At 45.5% G+C, this 27,079-nt stretch overlaps 1 protein-coding gene across 6 annotated transcripts in view; it reads left to right on the top strand.

The window, feature by feature from the left end:
* The window catches only part of CSNK1G1 (casein kinase 1 gamma 1), a 746,303-nt gene that overhangs the window by 375,369 nt on the left and 343,855 nt on the right, over positions 1-27,079 (top strand). The window contains exon 1 of one of the 6 annotated variants that reach the window (XM_078684998.1): positions 11,010-11,106. The exons of the other annotated variants lie outside the window; for them this stretch is intronic. The gene's annotated coding sequence lies outside the window, so the exon portion shown is untranslated. Of the gene's footprint in view, positions 1-11,009; positions 11,107-27,079 lie in introns of those variants that run through there. 6 annotated transcript variants of the gene reach the window in all.

Raw genomic sequence — 27,079 nt, 5'->3', positions numbered from 1 at the left:
TCTTTTCAAATAAGGTGAGCCTCTGTTTCCACCTCATTTATGCTCTTTAGACGTTTGATCACACCTTGATGATTATTGTTATGCATGTCTACTGTATATATTTTTATATATATATATGTATATGATACTGACGTCTACGAGCGTTATACTGTGAGTACTGCTTACTATTCTGATTCAGGCATGTGAATCTATGAAAGACACCCCTAATACTGGAGAAGAACAATAGTTACTTACCTGTAAACAGGTGGTTCTCCAGTATTGGTGTCTTTCATAGATTCACATGCAACCCGCCCGCCTTCCCCCAGAGACTCACTCGGATAGCATGGGGTTTCACTCCTGTGCGACAAAATCTGAGAGCCTGAGCCTCTGGGGAGAACATTCTGGTGGGTGCTGTCGCCTGATTGGCTGCAATTTGGACTAACACATAATGACTAGGATGGTCACGAGTATGGAAGTTTTTTCTGCTGTAGCTGGGGTTACTTACTTCCTGGTTTGGTATTTCTGATATTTTCTATATATTTTATGGCATTTTATTGCTTTTTTTATATACCTTGAGACTCCTACTCCGACGACGGGGAATGATTCAGGCATGTGAATCTATGAAAGACACCAATACTGGAGAACCACCTGTTTACAGGTAAGTAACTATTGTTCGTACATGGGTAGCGACTCACCTTGGAGTTACGGCCAAGCAAGTACCAACTAACTCGCCGGACATCCTGTGTGTCCTACTAACACTACGGGGGAACAACCACTTGGCCATAATCAACATCTACTCCAGGCCAACGCAGGGTGGCCAGGTGTGCCTGGTTATTGAACAGCTAAGGGGATTCATTAAGTCCTTTGATCCCGAGGCTGGTATTATTATTGGGGGGACTTCAATTGCCAATTTGAACCCCTCAATAATTTAAGTATTGAGGATCCTGACGAGGAAAATTTATACTGGAATATTCCGGAACCCGCTATCACAACTGTAAAAGTATGGACACCTCTGGTACTGCAAATTCTCTCCCTTTCATTGTCCCTATCAGTGAGGCCTTGTAACTGCAGACTAAAATCAGACCGGCCCGGAAATGTGACCTTTAATAGAGTGGGCCAATCATCGATCATTGACTATATTATGATCGAATGCAGGTCATGGGACAAAGTCCAGGACTTCAAGATTTACTATCGGACTGACAGCGACCATAACGCACTGGTCATGTCTCTGAAGCCTGGGAGTTGGGGTATGAGAAATTCTGTACCTGAGACCAATCCACCCCCGTATCCTCTACTCCTGCATAATAATAGGAGGAGAGTTAAATGGCTGGATATTGTAGGTTCCCCAACAAGGCAGTCTGAAATATATTGCCAAATCTTGCCCTACCTCAGCAAGATGGCTGATGTGGGACTTGAGGGGGCAGGAGGCCGATTGAAATCCACCAACAGTTAAGTTCAATATTGCTAGAGGTCTTTTTTCCACTCCAAGTATTTAAGGAAAATTCCCCCAAGACCAATCCCTGGTACACTGCTGAATGCCGCAAAATTAAAGGAGAGCTGGTTAAAGCGGTCAAAGCAAAAGATAGACCTAAAATTAAGCTGCTAAGGGTGCTGTATAAACATGTCCTAGAGAGGGATAGAAAGACGTGGGAGGAGGGCCAATGGGAAGATCTGAGGGAGGCACTACAACGCAGAGATTTTAAATTGTTCTGGGCAATTGTTAGCTCGGAGGGCAGGGTTGTGCGACCCGCCATATGTCCTAACATAGCCCCATCACTATGGGAAGAACATTTTAGTGGCCTCTATGCTCAACCGGGCACTGGCTAATGCGGGTTGGAATCCCTGAGCCTCCTCCATGAGTATCGACTGGAGGGGGCCCAGGAGATATCGATCCGGGAGGTTGAGTCTGCCATCTCTAGGTTACTACCTAATAAAGCACCAGGTCTCAATGAAATTCCTGGTGACTTGTTCCGGTCTGAGCCCAAAATCTGGGCCCCTTAACTCTGCGTATTATTCAACACAAAACACAATACTAATGGGCACAAGTCCCCCAGAGACTTGGCGGGGGGCTGAGATAGTGCCCATTTTTAAAAAAGGCTTCCCCCTGCAACCCTCAAATTATAGGCCTATCAGCTTAATAGACATTCCGCAGAAAGTTTTTGGGAGGATCTTACTAGATAGGATCCAGTTGTGGGAAGAGGAAAACCATATCTTAAGCAATCTACAAGCCGGGTTTAGATCTGGTATTTCCACCATTGATCAGATCTTCCAGCTGCAAGTACTCTTCTGGAAAACAGTGAGTGTGGAGGGTGGGAGTCTTTACCTTATTTTTGTGGACTTGCGGGCCGCATTCGATCTGGTCCCCAGGGACAAGCTCTGGAAAGTTCTGCAGATTCTTGGAATGCCCAACTATTTATTGGATTCAGAAAAGGGGGTGGTGATGAACAGAGTGCCTTAATTAAGCAGACCACTCTTACCCAGTCCAAAGATCAGGGCTTGATCCATCACCGTTTTTTAGCTCACTGCACCATCCCAGCTCAGAACTTGGCTGTATGCAAATTAGTCTGTTCCTGTCCCAGTGCATGATGGGAACAGGACAAACCAAACTACCAAGCCAATTCTTGTACTGGGAAGGAAACAAGCTTCCGGGGACCGGTTTCTGCCATTTCAGGCGTCGTCGGCCCGGCTCGCTTGAATCCTGATGGTGCAATGAGCAAGGGACTCACATCTGAGTATACCCTTCCACGCTTATGGTGGACAAAATGATTCAGAAAAGGGGGTGGTGATGAACAGAGTGCCTGAATTAAGCAGACCACTCTTACCCAGTCCAAAGATCAGGGCTTGATCCATCACCGTTTTTTAGCTCACTGCACCATCCCAGCTCAGAACTTGGCTCTATGCAAATTAGTCTGTTCCTGTCCCAGTGCATGATGGGAACAGGGCAAACCAAACTACCAAGCCAATTCTTGTACTGGGAAGGAAACAAGCTTCCGGGGACCGGTTTCTGCCATTTCAAGCGTCGTCGGCCCGGCTTGCTTGAATCCTGATGGTGCAATGAGCAAGGGACTCACATCTGAGTATACCCTTCCACGCTTATGGTGGACAAAATGATTCAGAAAAGGGGGTGGTGATGAACAGAGTGCCTGAATTAAGCAGACCACTCTTACCCAGTCCAAAGATCAGGGCTTGATCCATCACCGTTTTTTAGCTCACTGCACCATCCCAGCTCAGAACTTGGCTATATGCAAATTAGTCTGTTCCTGTCCCAGTGCATGATGGGAACAGGGCAAACCAAACTACCAAGCCAATTCTTGTACTGGGAAGGAAACAAGCTTCCGGGGACCGGTTTCTGCCATTTCAGGCGTCGTCGGCCCGGCTTGCTTGAATCCTGATGGTGCAATGAGCAAGGGACTCACATCTGAGTATACCCTTCCACGCTTATGGTGGACAAAATGATTCAGAAAAGGGGGTGGTGATGAACTGGGTAAGAGTGGTCTGCTTAATTCAGACACTCTGTTCATCACCACCCCCTTTTCTGAATCATTTTGTCCACCATAAGCGTGGAAGGGTATACTCAGATATATGTCCCTTGCTCACTGCTCCATCAGGATTCAAGCAAGCCGGGCCGACGACGCCTGGAATGGCAGAAACCAGTCCCCGGAAGCTTGTCTCCTTTCTGGTGAAGAATTGGCTTGGTAGTTTGGTCTGCCCTGTTCCCATGATGCACTGGGCCAGGGACAGACTAATTTGCATATAGCCAGGTTCTGAGCTGGGATGGGGCAGTGAGCTAAATAACGGTGATGGTTCAAGCCCTGATCTTTGGACTGGGTAAGAGTGGTCTGCTTAATTCAGACACTCTGTTCATCACCACCCCCTTTTCTGAATCAACTATTTATTGGATGCATTGATTAGGCTACATTCACTTAACTTTGCTCAGGTCAGGTGTGGTAAAATGGGAGAATTGTCAGCAAGGTTCCCGGTGCAAAGGGGGGTACGCCAGGGGTGCGTGCTGGCTCCTGCTCTCTTTTGCCTGTATATAAATGGGCTGGTAAAACATCTTAGCCATAAAGGACATGGATGCCCCAAAGTTATTTACTGGAAGAGTGCCCACATTAATGTTTGCGGACGACACTCTACTATTGTCAGTAACAGCTACTGGCATCCAGCGTGTCCTTGATGGATTCGCTGATTTCTGTGCCTTGAGTGGACTGGAAATCACCTTGGCAAAAACCAAATACATGATCTTCAACCTACCAAGGCAAACGCGACCTAATCCTACTCTGAACGGTATACCCCTCGAGAGAGTTAAAACGTTTGTCTACCTAGGTATCACTCTCAAGGAAGACCTCGGCTGGGATGCACAATTAACTAAATCCGCCTTGAATTTAACATAGACGGTTGGTGGGTTAACAAAAAGGTTTAGAACTTCTATATTCAAGCCGGCTGCCCCTATTACTGAGATATATACAGTACAAGCTAGAGCTGCAGCACTATACGGGGCAAAACTTTGGGGTCATTGTCGACCGAAAAGTTTGGTAAAGGCTGAAAATACATTCATGAGAGAGCTCTTTGCCTTACCTGTTAGCACCCCATTAGTCCCACTCAGATTTGACCTAGGTTTGCTACCAGTGGAAGAGGAGGCCGCCATGAGACCTTTGACATACTGGAGAAGACTCTGGTCTGTCCAAGAACTAGCCCCGTACCGTGCTGAGTTTAAGGAGGTTTGTGTGACCTTGAGGTCTAAGAAAGTGTCCTGGTTATTACTTATAAAGGACCTTTGTGAACAACTTGGTCTTCCTGGTCTATGGGAATCCCCTGAGGTAGTCTCTCCTACCATAGCTAGACTTGACCTGGTAAGAAGGGTTGGGTCTAATAATTTGCTGGCATTGCACGCTAACATGGCAGCAGGGAGACTGACTGTTGAATTCCTCAATGTAAAAACGGAATATAAGAAGGAGGAATTCCTTGACAAGATCCGTCCTGTCCAAGCCCAGAAGTTGTATTTACAACTAAGAATGGGTAGTTTGCCACTAAGGTCACTGACTTGTAAATGGGATGAGAACAAATGTCCACAGTGCCCGGCGTGTGAAGATTCTATAGACAATGAAACCCATGTATTATTCTTTTGCCCAGCATATGTGTTGCCCTGAGCGAGGTGGATTAAACCCATTTGTAGAAATCTGGGCTTTCGTGAATGTGAACACGCGCTTAGAATCCTTAAATATGATACCCATCCACCGATTGTTTTTGCTCTGTCCCGCTTTTTAAACAGTATGTGGATCAAGCGTAGAAATCTCATAATGACTTAATTTTAGATCCTAGTACTCTTTTAATAGTATTGCTGAACCATTTGATAACTACTTGTTGGTTTAATTCTTATTTTTAATCATGACTACATTTTTATTGTAAATATTGTGTATATGTATGAATTATGTTCTTAACTCATGCCCTAAAAGCATTTTATTGTTCACTTTTATTATATGCACGTTTATGACCCACAGTGGTCGAAATAAAGTATCAATGATGATGAATACTGCTCTGCCTTGTAAACAATGTATGAAACGGAGTTAAAGAGCTTCTATTGATTCCAATTAGTTTAAATTATGCTATATTTCTGAGCTTGACCATAATATACAATATTTCTGTACACCCATCACTTGCACCCCAACCAGTTAAACTCACATCCGATTCCAGAATGAACTCTGGCGAACATGTACAGATCGCCGTCCTACACCAAGAATCGAAATTCTCTAACCACCAAACCAGTTCCATCTTTGCTGCCTGATACTAGAGATCTTGTCTCCCTACAATAAACCTTCTGTAAGGGCCCTTGCCTTATCCTTTGCAAAGCACAATAGTGTAACGGACCACAAAATATTGCCTGAATTGAAGAGGATATTAGATTTAGTAGCCTTGCAAGCTCTCCTAAAGTTGTAGCCTGAAACAGCTATGTTGACTGTACCTATTGTGAACCCTAAAAACCTCTGGAGAGTGTGAAGGGATGAGGACCGATTTCTCTGGGGTGCACTATGAACCGCCGCCTTATCTGAAAACTTTTGTACAATAATTGAGATTGTCACTGGGACATAAACAGAATATCGTTTGATTAAGAAAACTATGCGTACACTCCTTTCTCTTCCTCATAACTTTGGTGAAGCATAGTGTTGAAGGAAGGCTAAATGAATGTGAACAAAATAAGTAAAGTTAATTCTTCATAGTTCTCTTTCTCCGCTAGATCTCCCAACCTGGGGTTGATTTTCTTTAGGGCCACTCTGTGCTTTTCACCTTTAGTCCTGCGTTTGTGTTCTCCAGGAAAACAATTGCGCACAGGCACCAGGCTCTAAGTCTAATGGAAGCCCCTAAAATATGCCTCTTCAGATATAAATGGTACTTGTCAGTGGCCAACACCATCAAGGAGGCGATCTTGACATTTGTTGTGGAATCTCTTAATACCCTTCCTAGGGTGCCTGCCAATGAAGTGTTACGCATACTTGTCATGGAAGACTGGTCTAGAACATTCGGCCTTGAGGATAGTCCTGCTTTCTTTCTCTAGTGGAAATCTGATCGACCTCTCAATGAATCTGCCGACATCTTCAACTGACCAACTTTCTCCGCTTATGAGATGTTTAATACTGTGGGGAGAGAGCATATTTTCTCACAATGGATTCCTGAAGTCGTCTTTAGAGGTAGAAGGAACTTGATCTTTATCCTCACTGAAGAGGTTATCTCCACCAACATCCCTTTGGACCTCGTATAGCTCGTATATCTTATCGTCTCTCTGGAGCTCCTTCTCCTCAAAATCCGTTTCTTGAGTGTCCATGTCTTGTGTCACTCAGGACACATTTCACCATTGTATCCATGGCTTTTGTCTCGCTCAGGACACCCATCTCCATTGCGCCGCTTTGGACACCTCTTTTGTGCCGCATAGGACACCATTCCCTTTTGAGGTGCTTGGGCCTCCTTCTATGTTCCCTTTCTCAATATGATTGGTCTTCCTTCTATAATACCTTCTTTATCCCCACAATCGGAAACGCTCATCATTAACTATCCCTACTGGGATCTCAGGAGATGCCCTGTCCTGCTCAGGCGTATTGTAAATAAGGCATAACCTTATAGGCGGTCCTTCTCTGGCATGAAGAAAATAAGGTTAATATTTAGAAACATTTTTAATTAAAAAAAATTGGCTCAAGTTATAGGATTAAGGTAAATATAAATAAATAAACTCTCCAACATAGAATGGGCTTTGACTGAGAGCTTAAAAGGAATAACCCCTGTACATTGGCTTTAATGAATATCTATTCTCCATATTTAATCACCAATTTATTCCATGGAAGTAAAAATAAAAATCCCCTACTGAAACAAAGTTGCAGGATGTTTCCTGCGATGCTGCCGGACGATTAGCTGCTTGCCCTGATGGCTGAAAGATATGATTTGAAGTCACGTTTTTGGGTTTTCCAAGCTTTTCATGTTAGTTATGCATGCGCTGTAGTAAGGTCACATATAGTGGTCTATATGACTAATTACACAAATGGCCATTTCTCTAGTCTAGCACTTACTAATAAGTACTTATTACCATCTTAAGGAACCATTTTTGCAACCTTAGAATAAAAAAGATTATGGAAAAAACTGTACCTTTCTACTCTATCCTTATAGTTTGCATAGAGCTCTTTCACACTGGTTCATAACTCACTGAGCTGTATTATAAGAATTATATCTTATGACCCACAGGTAACACACAAATCTCTGCTGCATAGCATATGTTGTATGCCACTGAGCTGTCTACATGAAATACAAATCTTTGACCTGCATATTGAATGTTGTGCTTTGTAACTGGCTCATTAATGCTCAATACTATGTTATGCACATTACACCAAAGTGTCTGGGGATATAAACACCAAAGCGACTTGGAATAAATGGGAAGATGTTTCCATAGGTTAGAAATCAAAGTAATATTAAACAAACTGTTAGTAGCGGTAACAATATGAAAAGCTTGTTAAGATAAAGAAATACGTAACTGAGCGAGGAGCAGCATTTAAGGTAGGACTGTTCAGTGCATTGACTAATCATACTGTGTAGATGTTCTATTCTAGATTGCTTTAGTTTTATGATGTAATGGTCTTAAAAGTGGTGCATAGAGTAGCATTAAATGACTAATGCATAATAGTTCTTGTAATGAAGTTGTATGACCAAAGAGCATAGAAAGCTACGTTTTCCAATGTTGCCCTTTCTTTAACCATAAGAAATAAATTGGCTCAGGTAAGTATAAATGAAGCAAACACAAGTAGATGATGGATGGAGCGCTGAAATGTTTCAAACACTCACCCCCAGTTACAAATCTGCGTTGAATCCATTATCTTTCTTTAGATCCTTCGCCACCTCAGTACAGACCCATCTATATGCAAATCAGTCTTGACCCTGTGCTTCATTGGATCAGTCCAGCCTGAACTGCCAAACCAGGTCTTCCCTGAATCGGAAACCAGCATCCTGGGACAGGTTTCGGGGTATTTCCCCTTATCAGCCAGGCTAGCTTGAATCCAGTGTCAAAGTGAGCAAGGGACCCACGTCTGGGCATTTCAACCCATCTGCATGTCCATCTATTTTGCAGCCAAAACGGAAAGAACTGAAACTCTCTACAGCTGGAGAGGTTGCCTGCAGTATTGCTCAAATAGTGGATTGCTCAAATAGCGGATGATACATGCTGGTATTAAGATGTTGCACACTCTTCGAGGTTCAGTTTATAATCCTTTCAGGAACCCTACTCCAATATCACAACAGGGGTGCTACTCTGGTAATTCAAAGGATTTTGTCAGCCTTAGTTTTCCAATGATCATTATGCAGTGCTAGAGTTTCATGTTTGCCTCAGTTCAAAAACACACTGCCATTCCATTCACATGTTCAGCAATTAACACATTGCCCAAAAAGGTGCAAGGCGTGATGCTTAGCAGTATGATAGTGTTGCTCATGCATACAAAAAGATCAGTTATTTGGGGATGGTGTATAATTTGCATGGCAATGTGTGAAGCGGGAAAACATGGAATTAGTACTACATGATTACTACCCTGGGCAGTGTCCTTATTGGGGCACATGTGAATTTCACATGCGAAACAACTACAATTTGATAAATAAATTTTCTTAAATCAAGTCATTTGCTAACTGAAAAAAGCAGTCGTCAAATGTATCACCCTGTAACTTTCACTATGTCAGGCAAGGCCTCTTGCAGCAGGACAAGTGCACTGGGAGCAGTTAAAACAGATTGATCTACAATTAACCAACGTTAGTTACCTGATGGTCTTCATCAAACAGACTTCTTTCAGTTTTAATCTATCCAGCCTGTTGTCCCTACCCTAATTTTGTCTCGAGCAATCAATTTAGATTCCTCCTTCGCCAGCCGTCATTCCAGCTTTATGCAGAAATTCTGTTCATTCTGATGTCTTCCTTGCTCAGATCTCAAATTTCTATATTTCTGCTTCCATGCCAACTAGTTCTTCCGTTATTGTGTTACCCACTGCACAAAAACGCAACCCATTGCACAATAACACAACCCTGGCATAGAGAAACATATTTCACTGCACAGTCATGGGGGGAGTAGTGTTTCCGACAAGATGATGCCCTGAGCCTCGAATAGTGTGCAACATCTTGGTGTCTGTAATATTCCAGCAAATACCGGATGGGCTATGATGCACTAGATGTGTACGGGCCTCTCAACTGCTGATTGATGGTTGGAACTTTGTTGGTAGAGAGATGCTGTACTTTTTGTTTTCATTTCTCTGTATTACAATCTGTAAAGATATTACTAGGTTTTTAAAGTTTCACTGAGTAGAAAACTTAATCTCATCCTTCTCATATACCACATAGACAAACGCAGCTGCCTCACAAATACCTATGCACATGTTTTTCATGGTGTGTAGTGTTGTGTGGGACATGCTCACTCAAGGCATTACAGTCTGCCATTGCCAGTTCCTGATACAATTTTAAATAGATATATTTCAATTCAAACAAGGGAACCCGCAAGGTAGGAAGGACCCTCGGTATAAGTTAGTTATGGAGAACAAATGGTCCTTCAAACAATTAAATGACAATAAATATAGACTAGAATCAGTGCTATATTAGCGATGTCCAGCCGGACACCTGATTTAATGAATCATAACAATTTCTAAAGATAAACCGCACAGTGATAGAGTGGGACACAGTCCTGCGTCCTACAAAAACACAAAACAATTACAGTTGGATAGACACATTTTAGGAAAAACACAAGTAGCTTATGGCCAATACAGATGATACGGGCAAGCTTTCAAATAAACAGTTATTGCACTTGTTTTAACACATTGGTTTAACGTGCACACTGTTTAAACAAGTCGACGACGTTTCGATCCATGACTAAATAATAGGATCATTATCAGGACAGGTCATATACAAACCTGAAGTAATAAGCTTCCTGTGGAGAAGGGTGAAGAAAGAAAGAAAGGAAGGAAGGCAGGTAACAGAGGAATATTAACAAGGACCTCGTAGTGATGGCTACTGTCTGACTTACCTAAGTAAGTGGCATATTGTATTCATGAAGAATTATTATAAGGGATGCAAATCGGTGAATGGTGAACCCAGGAGCTGCGAGATATATTTTCCTCTTCTGTGTTTCAGGCCCACATAGATCGTTTGTTGGCATACAGTCGCCCGACAAGGCTTACGATGTGGTGATTTGGCTATGATAGATAAGGCCGCGTGGTAGGATGACAGCGCAACTGGAATCATCCTGTGACGGCGCAGGCAACCGATCATACGATGTAGTGATTTGGCCGTGATGGCTAAGGCCGCGTGGTAGGATTAATTTATTTTACAAGTAAGCAGCACAATGAGAAACAATCAGTGAGGGCGCAGGCGACTGGTCATGCCGGTATGTGAAACTGAAATTACGCCATGAGTGAAAGGTAAACTTCCGTGTGGTCGGGTAAAAGGAGGCACTCTATGGAGTATAGGGCGGCGCACGGATCCCGGGAAAGTGAGGGAAGTGACGTGCTATAGTTACGCTGCGGATGTGATTCGCATATACGCAACCAAGCGGCAACGGATAGCCAACTGACCTTTGAGCCGACAAAAAGCGCGTAGGGGCTCAGTGTGAGCGAGGATAAGGTAATGGCAGTTGAGGGGGCTCACAAGGAGCTAGAAACACTGTAATAAGCGGTCAGAAAAGTAAGGAAAGGCAAGGGTTTTAAAGTCACTCAGATCGCAGTGAGGGTGGGTGCTAGAGGTGAAAAGAATTGGGGCTTACCTAGGTGAAAAGCAGAACGCGGCTTTTACGGATGCCCTTACATAAGGGAGAGGATATGCCTCGGTGGCGGGCTGAGTGTCAATCACACACAGCCTGGGAAAAAGGGAGGAAAGGAGACACATTTGTTAGAATTTGTGAGTGAATAAATGCCAGAAGTGAAGGATTGCCGCATTGGGTGCTTACCGGGTGCGTGAAGGTGCGTCCATATGATCGCGAGCTCAAGAGGGGCCATTCTACAAATGTATGCTAAGTAAACAACCATCTATAGAGCTTGCAAATGGAGAATCGTTCAAGAGAGTTGGTTTAGGGACATCCATTACGACCGGTCAGGACCTATGACATACTTTCATGGTATCCAGTGACTGAGCAAATGAGCTATGAAATTACTTGCATGTACATTTATTTGATGTGATGAGCATGAAAATCTGGTATGAATTTGACACTTCTGGACCTACGTTGTACACCACTCCTAGCTGGACTGCTTAAAGCTCTGTTTTTAATAACCATGTTGTACACATTGTCATGCCTGATTAGCGCAGAGTAGTTGAATATGAACAATATAACTGTAGCTTCTGTTCTTAGAACTGCATTTTCAGCGCTGATATTTTAATTTATGAATTTTAATCTGGGTGGTGATATTCCTCAATTGACGCTCTCTTGCAATGGAATGGAGCCCTAATCATGTAGAAAGAGCCACAGTTCCCTCTGTCAATCAATCAATCAGTGACACTTATAAAGCGCGCTACATACCCGTAGGGTCTCAAGGCGCTGGGGGGGGGGGGGTGGTGGGGGGGGGGGTGCCGCTACTGCTCGAACAGCCAGGTCTTCAGCTTCTTCCTGAAGGAGAGGTGGTCTTGGATCAGGCGCAGGTCGGTCGGGAGGGAGTTCCAGGTCTTGGCGGCCAGGTAGGAGAAGGACCTTCCTCCTGTAGTCGCTCTTCGGATGCGGGGGACGGCGGCGAGGGCGTGGTTGGCTGATCGGAGGTGGCGTTTGGGAGCGTAGAAGTTGACTCGGCTGTTGAGGTAGCTCGGGCCTCGGTCGTGTAGGGCTTTGTGTGCGTGGGTGAGGAGGCGGAAGGTGATTCTTTTGTTGACGGGGAGCCAGTGAAGGTCTCTCAGATGTCCGGAGATGTGGCTGGTTCGTGGGATGTCGAGGATGAGTCTGGCCGAGGCGTTCTGGATCCGCTGGAGTCTCTTCTGGAGCTTGGCGGTGGTACCGGCGTATAGGGCGTTGCCGTAGTCCAGACGGCTGGTGACGAGGGCCTGGGTGACGGTCTTCCTGGTCTCGGTGGGGATCCACCAGAAGATCTTTCGTAGCATGCGCAGGATGTTGAAGCACGACGAGGAGACGGCGTTGACTTGTCTGGTCATGGAGAGGGAGGAGTCCAGGATGAAGCCCAGGTTGCGTGCGTGGTCTGTCGGTTTGGGTGCGGTGCCCAGGGCGGGTGGCCACCAGGAGTCGTCCCAGGCGGAGGGTGAAGAGCCCAGGATGAGGACCTCCGTCTTGTCTGAGTTCAGTTTCAGGCGGCTGGTCGTCATCCACTCGGCTACCTCTTTCATCCCTTCGTGCAGGTTGGCTCTGGCGGCGGCGGGGTCGTTGGACAGGGAGAGGATCAGCTGGGTGTCGTCGGCGTAGGAGATTATGCTGAGGTTGTGTTTGCGTACGATGGCCGCGAGGGGGCTCATGTAGACGTTGAAGAGGGTGGGCCTCAGAGATGATCCTTGGGGGACGCCGCAGATGACTTCGGAGGCCTCTGACTTGTACGGTGGCAGGCGGACTCTCTGTGTTCTTCCGTCGAGGAAGGAGATGATCCATTCCAGTGCCTTCTCCTGAATTCCGACGTCGCTGAGGCGCTGCACTAGGGTGCGGTGGCAGACAGTGTCGAATGCCGCGGAGAGGTCTAGGAGGATGAGGGCCACTGTTTCTCCATTGTCCAACAGGGCTCGGATGTCATCGGTGGCGGCGATGAGGGCGGTCTCGGTGCTGTGGTTGGCTCGGAAGCCGGACTGTGAGGGGCCGAGGGATCCGTTCGTCTCGAGGAAGGCGGCCATCTGCTTGTTGACGGTCTTCTCGATGACTTTGGCTGGAAACGGGAGAAGCGAGATGGGGCGGTAATTCTTGAGGTCGGTGGGGTCCGCTGTTGGTTTCTTGAGTAGGGCGCTGAGTTCGGCGTGTTTCCAGCTCTCAGGGAAGATGGTGGTGTCGAAGGATGTGTTGATGATGTCTCGCGGGTGGGGTGCGATGACAGCGTCGGCCTTGTTGAAGACGTGGTGAGGGCAGGGGTCGGTCGGTGATCCGGAGTGGATGGAGTTCATCGTGCGGATGGTGTCTTCGGTGCTGATCGGGGTCCAGGCGTGGAGGGTGGTGGTGGGGGGTGGTTGTTCGGTCATGGTGTGCGTTGGTTGGTTGTTGAAGCTGCTGTGTATGTCCGTGATCTTGTTGTGGAAGTATGAAGTGAGGGAGTTGCAGAGGTCTTGCGATGGGGTGATGTCGTTGTTTCCTGCGCTGGGGTTGGAAAGCTCTTTCACGATGTTGAAGAGTTCCTTGCAGTTGTGTGCGTTGTTGTCCAGCCGGTCCTTGAATGCTGTTTTCTTGGCGGCGCGGATCAGCTGGTGGTGTTTCCGGGTGGCACGTTTGTAGGAGGTCCTGTTGTCCGGTGTCGGTTCCCTTTTCCAGACTTTCTCGAGGGCTCGGCAGTTCTTCTTGGAGCTCTTGAGTTCGTCGGTGAATCATGGGGCCTTCTTGCTGCCGTGTCTGCTAGGCGGGGTCCTCAGTGGGGCGAGTTCGTCCGCGCAGTTGCTGATCCACTTCGTGAGGTTGTCGGCGGCCTGGCTGGGGTTCGCTGAGCTGGCAGGAGGGTGCTGGCTCAGGGAGGTGGCGAGCTGGTCTGCTGTGATCTTGTTCCAGCTTCTGCGGGCGGCCTGTTGCTGGTGTTGGTGGGTCGTCGTTCTCTTGAAGGTGAAGTGGACGCAGCTGTGGTCCGTCCATTGAAGCTCTGTGGCGTGGCTGAAGTCGATGTCTGTGCTGGATGAGAAGACGGCGTCGAGTGTGTGTCCGGCGCGGTGGGTGGAGGTGGACACCAGTTGCTTGAGTCCCAGGTTGGCGAGGTTGTCGAGCAGGGTGCTGGTGTTGCGGTCGTTGTTGTTCTCCAGATGGAAGTTGAGGTCTCCCAGGAGGATGTAGTCAGCGGAGGGGAGGGCATGCGGGCTGACGAAGTCGGCGATGTCCTCGCTGAATTGCGTACGTGGTCCAGGGGGTCGGTAGATCAGGGTGCCTCTGAGGGTGGTGGTCGGGTTGGTGTGGATCTGGAAATGCAGGTGTTCGGCGCTGGTCAGGGTGTTGTCGGTGCTGGTCGTGAGACGGATGGTGCTTCTGTGGATGATGGCGATGCCTCCTCCCATCTGGTTGGCGTTTCGGTCCCTCCGGACGATCTTGTAGCCCTCTGGGATGGCGATGGCGATGTCTGGAGCTGAGGAGGCGTTCATCCAGGTCTCCGTGAGGAAGGCAACGTCGGGGGCTGTGGCGTCTAGGAGGTTCCAGAGTTCGATGGCGTGTCTGTGGACGGAGCGGGTGTTGAGCAGGATGCACTTGAGGTGGGTGCTGCTGGTGTTCGACTTGGCGAGTGCTGGTGCGGGGCAGGTCCGGATGCAGGAGAACTTGCAGGCGTGGCAGCTGAAGGGTCCGTGGGTACGTCTAGGAGTGGCTTGATGGCATTCTGGGAGTCGGCCGGTGTTGAGAGCGGTGAGGGTGGCGGCTGTAGTATTCTCCTTGCTGTTGTGATGGGATGGCAAACAAGAAAGTCTACACTGTATTGCTTAATACTGACAGGCTTGGGACATACACACTTCAGAGTACAGGTTTAAAGATATTTCTAGGGGCAACTTAGGGCACCATAGGTGCCTAGCTTTTCTCAAAAAACAGCATCAGCTGTGCTTCAATCAAGTTTGGGCAAACCTTCTGCACAGCTTCTTTTTCAAAGAAAAAGTGACAAATGACAGCTTACTCCAGTTTAAACAGCAGCATCACCAGGGCAATTGATGGGGTGACATGCACTTACAGTATCTTCCTTTTTAAGTCTCGCCTGAGCCAGCGCGCATGCGGTGCTCTTCGAGGCTTCTTGTAAGCACTTTAAACTTCTAAGTGTGGGTCTCACTCCGTCCACACACGTTTGACATATTGGATTGGCCTTTGCATGTGGCTTTCAATAATGAAAGCACGCAAATAGCCAAAGACGGGTGCATGTCCGGCCTTTCCTCAGAACTTTCACTCCTATGGCCTAGGGTCTCGGGAGCGAGCAGAGGCGCACATTCCTTCCTGATAGTTATCTTTCCTTTCACGGCTGCGCTTATTTTTATTGCTCCTCAGGCCCGCTGCTGTGCTCTGTTCTGCTGGCCCCACCCTTGAAACCTTCCTTCCTCGAGTTTGTGATAAGATATCCCCTCTTTCACACAGGCACTTCAGAAAACATGTTAAAATGCCCCATGACAAAAAAAAAACTTGCTGTGTCTTTATCGCACAATCTACTCTCAGAGGTCTTAGCGCTTGGCATCTCCGCAATTACCATGAGAAATGGAATAATTACTCATCTATGAAGTCCCCAACATTCCACGAAACTGACACTCGCCTGGCTTCTCAATCTAAAGGGACGCGACCATGCTGGCTTTCACTTCCTTTTCTTTTTTCCCTGTGTTTAAAATGTACCATCCTCCTTTCCCCTCTGCCTCTCCGCTCTCATCACTTTTAAAAAATATCTCAGGATAACTTCGGACACAGCTCTTAAGTATTGAAAACGTTATGTAGAAGCATGTTACCACACTCTCCCATTAACCTTGTATAAACGCATTCATTCAACGTTCAATATAGCAGCAAAAAAGGCTCATCACCTGGGGAGCCGTTCTAAAGTCCACGACTTAAGAAATCTATAGAAATAGGCATCAAACTTCTCAGTCTGTTACAAGAAACAAAATGGTGCATGTATTGAGTGCCCGCTTTAAAGAAAAAAGTTTTATTTGGGCGTTTCTGCACTCCACCGTGCACTTTTTGGAGTTACACCCCTTCAACCCTCTCTGTGCCTCCTGCCCCTTCGCACTCATCTCACACTGAATATTTAGGCAAAGTATCACAGCTCTTAACTATCACTCAGTCACCAACCCTTCCACGAGGGCTCAAAAAATAAGAAAGCGCCATGTTGCTGTAATGAAAATAATGCATTTTTACCATGCTAGGACGCGTAGCTTCAGTATAAAAGTATGTTTTCGATATAAACACAAGAGCCCGAGGCCCGGCGTTTCTATGCTTTAATCGCAACAGGAGGGGCTGGGAGGGGTGGGGGAGGGGAGGCGTGTACAAAAACTGGTGCCCGTGGTGCTCCCCTTTCTTTTTTTTTTTTTTTTTTTTTTTTCATGCACACCCTACCCACTTTTGGGGAAATTGTTAAAACACCTCATTGCCTCACACAAACAGCCACAATATTTATTTTATCTTTGGAAAGGAAATAAAAGGTTGCAACACGGTATAGATGTTAATTGTTAACATGAGATTCCCCCCTCTGAGTTTCTCTTAACCACCCCACCCCCACAACATCAGTTCACACATTTAACACGCAGGGGTCACAAAACAGAAGGAGGGCAGGGTCAATACACATAATAGGTAAATTTAGAGGCCGGCTTCAGTACCCTCCCTGCAGGCTCTTTCTCGGCTCCGTCAAAGCATGGAAGAAGTTTAGTTCCTCATTTCAATTAAAAGGAGGGTGGCCCTGCGTGGCTCTCTGACCCCCCTGTTACACCCCTCCAGTTCCATGCACCAGCAAAACTTTTTCAGGGAGGCTGTAAAATTATACATTGTCTTACCATGGGAAAGATAAAACTGAGGTCTTTCACAATGCTCAAAGCCGAAGTTTGGGAAATACAGGGTGCAACCCCTTTAAGCCACACAGTGGAGAAGTGTGGCTCAATGGTAAGAGCGGCAGACCCTGATGCAGAGGTTTAGCCCGGGACCAGGGTTCAATTCCCCGCCTCGGCGGGTCTTGGGCTCAAAAATTCCACGGACCTGATAATTCTCGCCTCTGTGCCTATTCCAATCATGGAGTCCCACTCTGCAACTCTGAGCAATAGCTTGCTTAATCTCCACAACGGCCCCCACAACGCTAAGGATGCCTGGCCTGGGGGTGCCCAGGAGTGGACACCTCACAGGAAAATTCAGGATGGGTTCCACAGTGGTATTCGTACAAGCGCCTTGAGACCCTTGCGGGTGAGTAGTGCACTGTACAAGTATCAATTTACATTTACATTTCACGTAGTTAAGGTCTACACATGGGTACTTTTACATTAAACCCAAAACGTTGTAATAAATCTACAGTGCAATATGATTACCCGCTTTCGTATAACTCCATAGTTTACAACTCTTTTCTATGTATTTTGGGTTGTATTACACAAAACTGATGGGTCTTGCAACATACACTGCACAAATCACTCAGTGCCACATGTTTACACGCCACATATTTGCAGTCAATTCAATGCAACATAAATATCCACATAATACCACTCAGTGTGGCATAGTTATACGCCACATAATTACTCTACTCAAGGCAACATAAATTCACTCCACAAAATAACACTCAGTGCCATGTAATTATGATTTGGTGTGTAAGTTGCATTGAAGGTAGTGTAATTACATAGCATATACCACTCAATGCCACATAATTACAATCCACATATTTACACTATACAATATACACTACACATAATACTGCTCAATGCCACATAATTACACACCACATCTTTACACTCTAATCAATGCAACATAAATACACTCCACATAATACCACTGCCACATAATTACACGCCACATAATTACACTGTGCTTTATAAGATTTATTTATCTTCCAATTTGCTTACAGTACTTAAATGATGTGACCCCTACACAAGCAATTATCTTGCTTTGTATCCTAATATGTCAACATCTTCATAAAGTCAATAGACATGCCCTACGTGTTATTGTAATAACAATTTGCCATATTAAAATATGATTACACATTCGCTCTAAACGTGATGTGCATCTGACTGTTGCAAACGTTTTACAAATTACACCATAGTATTTCATTATGTGTATTAGAAAAGTAGATTTACTTTTTCAATACAAAAAATATTTACTTTTTTTTATTACTGTTATTAATGCATATTAGTGCAAGCCAAAGTTAATAGGCCTTCAACTACACCACAGTAAAACAGTAAACTGCTACAGGTGGCTACCAATTCATTTTACAAGACAATTTCCAAAATATTACTTATGGACTACTTATATACAGATAAAATACTTCCATCGCCCAAAGGCGAGACCTATTGGCTATGCCAATGCTTGTTTTTTTTGCTGTCCGACCTAGCATTAACTTAATCTAAAATAACCTAATCTAAAACTCTGCTGCACTCAGGACCTCTGCTTCCTGCTATTTTATGGCTCTCCAGTGTGTGCATTGGTGTTCTCAGATTTCCAAGGGACAAAATGTGCTTGCAAAGGAGTTTTTGGTGATAAAATGTTGTCTTGCGCAGTAGTCACTTTTAAAGACACTTGGGCTCTTCAGACACTTCCATACTGTAAATAGTCGTAAACAGTGAAGGCCAGTGGGAGAAATAAAAGCGAGGGTCGGAGCTCTTTCGGCGTAGGGTGGGGGGAAGCGAGGGGTTGAGCAACGGAGTGTGTTCGGCTAATAAGATCAGGGGATAAAGGTCCCTTTTTGGAAACCCAGGGGCAGTGTAAACGATGTGAATGTCAAAGCATCCTCATTGCCTCAGAGCACTAAAGTACCACAGCTGTCCGTTTTCTGTGATTTAATGTCTAGTTTTCCATTGGACAAAACAGCAGTCCTGCCAAGTGCCACGCATCATGTGTATGCCTAACGCATTTGTATGCAAGTCCCTGCATCACCGCATTAAATATAATTATCACGCATTACGCAGCTGCCAAGGTTTCAGATTGCTGTGTGTGAAATGTTCATACTTTTAGTGTAAATAGGAGTGTCGTTTCAGCAGCTATGAGTGACACTTTCTCGTGATCAAAATCAAACAATGAAAATGAGAGAATCGTATATCGGAAATTATACTTCTTTGAGCAATGAGAAACTAAGATTATTTTGAAACTGCTGTAAAGCATGAGAAATGGAAGGGCACTAACCTAGTGCCCTTGTAACCTAAAACCGTAAAATAAATATCCAACCATGATATAAAAACTTCAACTCCGACTTAAGCAGGAACATTTATAATGTCAGCAGCTTTAATTTTTAGGTTGAGCCTACTGGCACCATGCATGCGCTGCTTGCTCCTCGAGGCATGCTGTAATAGAGTATGCAGTGGAAGCCCTGCCCACTCCACCTATATTTTTCGTTGGCTTGTGAATTTGTTGTTCTTAAACGCTGGCTTCCGATTGATTATGAGGCCTGTTAGTCCCTCCTTGGTACCGCCTTGTATCCATTTGTTACCTCCCATGCCGACTGGCCCCTTTACTTTGGTTGTTACACAGCATGTCTTATTTAGTTTTGTAAGCACTATTTTATTTACTAAGTTTCTCTTACTTCCGGCACGACCTGCTTCGTGCATGGCGCTTTCACTTTCCAAGCAGCTTGGGACAACAGCACCTCGCTTTCGTTAAGATCAACAGGGGTGCCACACGGCTTCCATTTCACTAATATCAACACGGGCGTCACTCAGCGCCCGCTTTCACTATTCTAAATGCCCGCTTTCAATAATATCAACATGGGCACCACATGGCTCCGACTTTCATTATTATAAATGCCCGCTTTCATTAATATCAACACTGGCGCCACATGGTGCCCGCTTTCACTGTTATAAATGCCCGCTTTCATATCATCAACACGGGCGCCACAGAGCGCCCATTTTCATTATCAACGCCCACTTTGTGTATACCTACTGCAGACTCTGTGTGACCACCAATCAGAGCCCAGCATTCTACTTTGCTGAAGTCATTCGCATGTGTGTTTACTTGGTGATCCTGTGCTTGTACTCCAGTTACCCTAGCAGTGAGTCGTAATGCTCTTTCCACCCATACATACAAATGTGGGCAGGGCAGTGGTATAACATTGCGTTTAGCGATCAAGCCCCTCTCGTTGTTGCAGAGTAGAGTGTGCCTAATCCCTGTCCAGTGCCACTCAAGCCGAAGTAGTGAACGCGCACTGCTGTGCATCCGGTAAACAAGTGAGATGTCGCGTATCCTGGTTTGGTACTCAGCCCTGTCTAGGAGCACACAGTGGGCCACTCTGCAGTAGAACTGTAACTACAGACAGTCCCTGGTTTCTATCGACCAGCTCAGCCTAGCCCGCAGTGCTGCTGGTTTATTTACAGGGTAGTCAGAAAAGATCTTTGTCACGAAAAAATCTCAGATGTGGCGACTTGCTGTTCACTGAGTTATACTTGTTCCAGTGTTTCAACACAGCACTGATGGAGGCGGTGTGACAGCTGCTGTTGACTATCCACACTGTGCTGTAAGGTCATTTAGTAGCTGACTGCTTTGGGTGTGGATGCCGTACAAAGGTACGGGTTGCCAATGGTTAATGCGCCCAGGTGAGCAGGGTACATTTTCTTGTCAGTTTTGCGTTTACTAGTTAAAGGTAATAGTGTTCTACGTGTCTCTTATCTAAATTTTGGGTGGCCCTATCTTGAGGCATGCAATTCTACAAAGAATTTCTTACAAACATGTAATTATAAAGATTACTATCCGGAGTTCGCAAAGGTCGACTGTTCTCTACATGGATTTTCCTGTAAACAGAACAACAAAATCACCTATTTGTTGTTACACTGCTATTGATACCGCACTTATTCTTTGTGTGTTATTTACACAACCGTATTACATTTACCTAAGGGGTGAGCGACTCTCAGATTGTACCATATCTAACTAAACATTGTGGAGAGAATGTGGCATAACGACCACAGCTGGCGAAGTAGGTACTGGGGAACCAGGTTTGAGTTTCGGCGTCTGAGCCATATCCTGTAATTCTGGGAAAATCAGTAATGCCCCCGAGCCTACCAAAAATGAAGGTGTCTTCGTGTAATGTAACTGGTGCTCATGTAAAGCGCTATAGCACCAATTAAACTCAGAAGTATTGGAACACTTTACTTAAGCCGTTCCCTTTTTATTCCTTTCCCTTTCCTGTCCATCCCAATGACGTGGGATGTGATATAGCCAGAAACTCACCCTTGCCTGCACGCTACCTGTCGCCCGCGGAGGGCTCCTTCGGTGACCCACGCGCCAGGGACTCGATTCCCCAGAGTCCCCTGGGAGGCGCACTACCACCGCGTCACTTCTCTGCACCAGGGGGCGCCTTAAATCACCTGCAGTGCTCCCGCAACGCGGGACGCGCGCGGGCGTGCCCAGGCCAAGGGCAGGCCCGTCCCGCACCCGGAAGAGGCTGGGATGGGCCACATCCCTTTCATCTGCGAGAACACAAGGTACCTGTTTTTTTTCCTCTAAGCAAACTGTTTAGAACGATGGCAAGGAGAAGGGGCATTAAAGACTAGGTCACAACTTTTGATTCCTACCTTACTAGAGCAGCATGTGTGATATTCCATGACATTGAAATGACTGAAAGGCGTCTATCACTGGGATCGGGTGAATTATCAGTGCACCCAAGACTATCATCTGGCCCCATTATTTCCCCGTCCCCGCTTTCCAAATCATTATCACCTGGCATTCCTTTTGACTTGATTCAATCCACCAATGCTTTTCTGGAACTCAGCAAGGAAACTAGTGCTGTACCAGATGGAAGCATAGTAGCAATCTCGCAAGATGAATGAGAGGAGTTAACATCGCTGCGGACTCGGAAACACACCAGAACTGGAGGCCCACCTGAGCTTGGGAAAGCCAAGCCCCAGAAATCACGAGCCCAAGGCCCAAACAAAAAACTATTACCAGTAAGCGCTAGCAACTCTACCTCTGCAGAACATTCTGCGCTCTCGCCCCAGAATCTGTCATCTATATGGGCAGACATTGCATTAAAAATTGATACCGTCATGGCACCTGTATTGGAAAAACGTACCCTGATAGAGAATAGGATAGTGAACTTGAAGAAAAGTCGATGCAAACCCAAGGTCAATATACCCACGGCTCCTCTCTCTAGGCCACAGGCTCACAATCTTCAAACATGCCCCCAGATCATAGACATGCCGGGAGCTGCTGGGGTAGCTCCCACTAGCCATGTGTCCTTAGCCACTCAGCCGGGACAAGATCAAGCCAATATTCTTAAGGCTCTAAGTACCAATCTATCCACCACTGGTCCCAACGTCCACCTACCCACAGTTGTTGATAATCCCAGCCGCAATGGGCGCAGGCCAGTAAAATCGAATTTTTCCCAGAATCAACCTTAGCAATAGCCTTCTGTGACTCTCAACCCCCCTCCACCAGCCGCTCCACATAATCAACCTGAGCAATCGTCTTCTGCGACTCTCAACCCCCCTCCACCAGCTGCTCCACTGGCCCTCGTTTTGGTAAACGTACCCCCGCTCAGAAGAGCAGTCAGAGTCTACTATAAACCTAATGAATAAATGTCTCTATTGGCTTTTAAATAATCTGAACATCGCCGAAAAGGGCACACGCATGTTGACCAATTAAATAATTATGGCAAGGAGAGTAAATTGGATTGGAAATAAAAAAAACTGTTTTATGGTGACTGTATTATAAAATTTGCTCATTTTGATGTATTGCCCAATTTGTTGCCTAATCTCTATTCCCCCCCCCCCCCCAGCACAGGAACTCACGGATAACCCCCCTAACACTAGAGTTTTTCTATGATAATTCCATCTCTCAAAGTTCTAGAGTGAATAGGGATTTTATTCCACAGCTTTGGCCAGGAGGGAGGGGGCGTGAAACCCCTGTGTTATCAGGGGCCATTCCCTTGGGCAACACATTTGAGGCCTTATCTCTTGAAGAATGCGACTGACTACCAGTGGGTAGGAGTTGTAGTCCTTTGTTGAACGCTCACTTGGTCTGTCCCCCAATAAAACAAAATATTCACAAATTACCTTGCTTAAACAACACCGAGACCAGCGCTTCCTTTGAGACAAACATAGAAATAAAATCGCGAGTGCCGGCTTATGAGCAGGAGCCTAAAATGCAGCCAACTTGTCTGCTGAGCACACCTAATGGAACTCCAACCGAGGCCAAACTAAGTATCCAACAAGGCACCTCTATGGCCGTATCTACATCTGCACCCCCTCTAGTGATTGATTTACCAGGGAGTGTTAAAACCATTCATAACCTAAGAACTTTCATTACTATCATGGAATATTGCTGGTCTGAGTGGCAGGATGAGTTCCCCCGATTGGCAACAATTTATAGAACTATATGACATATGTCTCTTCCAGGAGACGTGGCTACTCACCCCAATGTATTACCCAGGCTACCTCAACTTTAACATAGTAGCCACCAAGGGAAGTAAGGGGCGCCCGTCAGGAGGACTCACTATCTGGGTACGGCAAGATCTTGCCTTAAAAATTCTTTCCCTTGGCTACCCAGAGCAATGATATCCTTGCGCTACGTCTTGTTTGTTTATTTTTAAAATGTGAGTCCTACAATCAATATAGACATTTACAACGTATATGCTAGGGGTATGGTCAGTGGAAAAAGCTCAAATGTTCTATTGTCTCTGGAGGAACTACTTGATGCATACTCCCAGGACCCAGTGGTCGTGGTCGCTGGCGATTTTAACATGACTTTTGAACCACTGGGCCCTGGAGAATCTGATCTTGTATGTGATGAGGATGAAAGGTGGGGTATTACTAGTTTGAACTGACCCCCGGTGCGCAAATAGATGGATGCAGCTATCCGGTTAAAGGGACTCTGTTTAGAGAAAGGGATAAGGGCAGCAAATGGGCACACACCCTCTGACTTCCATGGAGCTTACACATTTAATAATGGTCGATTTAAAAGCAGAATAGACTATCTGTTTGTGAATCTTACATTTTGGCACCTTTTAAAGGATATGTTTGTAGAGGATCGCATCGAAAGTGATCATAACCCTCTATGTTCTAACTTTGAACTCCAGACCCACCATAACTTAATTAATTATGGAGACCGAACCACCACACTTGATCTGCTCTGCTCGAATAACACTCGCCATTTGAAATGGGCAAAACTTGTTGAGAGCCCAGAAACAGTGACAGTCATCAATGAAGATCTTATATACTATTGCTGCAAAGACCGAAACGTCGACTTTCACATCATCTCCAAAGAGATTTATTTTCTGAAGAGTAACATTTATTTACTGTTTGTTTCAGTTGCTCTTTTCTTATATCTAGGAGCTGATGTATGTTATGAACTGTCTGTTTAATTGATTTATACATCTCTTAATGACATTTTTTGCTAGTGGTATTTCCCTTTTTTGTATCCCCTTGAATTAATTCTTGATATATAAAATATATAAACTATCTTTATATAAATAGGATTTTCCGTGTGCTTCTCATCTTTTATTCACATTTGATGTTGTTGTCCTGTGGACACGTTTGAGTTTGATCTTATGACTCACTCACAGATTTGAATTTTAAAAAAACCTTGAATTGGACCACAAATAAAATCCCTTGTAGACTATCTTTACATTGTACTGGTGAATGTATCTGGCGCTGCTGAGCCAGCCCCCCAAGCAGCGAGCAACATAGACTGCTCTGACAGTTTTGATCAGCGTGCTAATTATTATACTGCAGTCCGCCAGCTTTGACAGCAGACGACAGGAGGCGCTTTAATGCATAATAATTATTTTTGATGGGGTGACTTGCTTACAAATGCGTTAAAATAGCACATGATGCGTGGCACTTGGCAGGACTGGTATTATAGCCAGTATATATATGTATAGACCTACTTCCTTTGACAAACTCAGCGGACGTGACTAGGCTTGGTTGTGATCTTGACCCAAGGACACATGAATAATTGTATTGCGTACCTTAGAGCCAGTTTTAGATTTCACTTTTCCCATTCATGCCCTGCTGTTCCCTCACCACTACGTGCTCATTAGTAAGGTATTTATTATACCTCTGAAAACATCCCTGAACCCCTCCCTCTAGTGAAGGGATCGTGGCCCACACCATGAGTAGGCATCACGATGTGAAGAGGTTCCATATGTAGAAGCATGGTGGGTGACGGAATTCGTCCTTAAAAGGGAATACTCCACATAGTCTATGTGCACCCTTGCTTCCTCTGTTTCTCTTTTTAATAGACCCAGGTGTTCATTTTGTGATTTAAGTATTTGGGTAGGTAACTCCTGATCCCTAAATCTCCCCTGGCCCTCTTTCTCTATCTTGATGTAGACTGAATCATTACCGCATGCAGTATATTATCATGGATGGAAGCAGAGTACAAATGACACTGGCAAATTAGTGGCAGAACAGAGACCCTATATCTATTTGCATGGATCTTCATGATTTGTTAGTAAACTATCTTGGCAAAGAACTGAGGAGGAATTCTAGCATTATTACTGTGCAAATCTTCTATACCCATGGGTTGCCAAGAGGTAACCAGCATCATTAGTCTTGCCTACTATGGGAATCTGATAATCCATACAACAAAATGCCCATCTGTATGCTTCAATACAGAGTAATCACAAGCTACCTATAAATGGCTGTTGACTTGAATATATGCTTCTCATAATCAATGTGGAAGGCTTGCGTCCTTTATCCCTCCTTTTTAATGATAAACAATCAGGCTTATGTTTATCATGGACACGTTGTCATAACCAACTCACACCTACTGTACTGGGCATAAGTTTTTCACAAGGCAACCATCAGGCATACAGTCATAAAAGTAGAAATTGATACAAAATTGCAGAAGGCAAAGAAAAATACTAACCAGGATTATTGCAGTGCATATCTATTATCCCCACCGTTTGTTTGGGTGGATCACCAAAACCATTGACTACTATGTTAATCTGTGAGGATCCATGTAGCAGATACCTGCATACAGGCTGTAGCACAGCATAATCATAATCCATCCTTAAAAGCATATGGTCTTTAACACATGCTTTTTACAATTAGTCGGTCAGATCTGCTGGGTTTGTCATAGCGTTCCGTAATAAACCGGGCAAACCTATGAAATCTGTCTTGACTTTACCTAATGAAGCCTGCACCCTTTACCATTGGCTTGACACTTTACCCACCACCGGCCTATTCAAGTGCACATAAACTGCCAACAATCAGGCATACCGTTATAAAATTAGACTTACACAACTGTAGAGATACTTCTTCTTTTTTTTTTTTGTCAAATCTTTTTATTAGCATTTGTTAAAGAAACAGTACAGTGATAAACAGCACTTTGTAGCAGACTTGCCCCTATCCCTCTCTAACAGCACAACATCAGGGTATATCAGGCGCACTACTACAGTCTCTGCACCTGCTAATCATGGGGCATAAGGTTGTACACACATCAATAGTAAGGCTACCCACCCCGCACTGGCTTAGTGCGCGCTGCCGAGGCCATCACCCCAAGGCAAGTCCATAGGTGTCCACCCGCTGAGTCTCTACGTATCAACATAAATGAGGATGGTTCCTCTCAGCACTAGGTATGCGCATAAGATTGACTTTTCCGTATGTAAAACAGTTGAAACCAAACAGTGAATGGAATATACCTAGACACAATTGCAGCTGCAGTAAAACTCCGACACCCACTGGTCCTCCCCCCCAACTCATCAAGGACAACCCCACCCCGCTTCCCCGTACGCTCCCCTACTCCGCTCACAGGCATAATGCACTCCGGGACCCCAATCGCCCTCACAAGCTAAAATGCCATTCAATTAGTAGAGATCGGTGCAGGAGGAACCCCCCCGGGGGAAGCCCCTCCTCCTTC

The sequence above is a fragment of the Lissotriton helveticus genome, chromosome 3_2 (assembly GCF_964261635.1).
Source record: "Lissotriton helveticus chromosome 3_2, aLisHel1.1, whole genome shotgun sequence".
Lineage (NCBI taxonomy): Eukaryota > Metazoa > Chordata > Amphibia > Caudata > Salamandridae > Lissotriton > Lissotriton helveticus.
The sequence above is the reverse complement of the archived record's forward strand: the minus strand, read 5'-3'. Positions and strand labels throughout refer to the sequence as shown.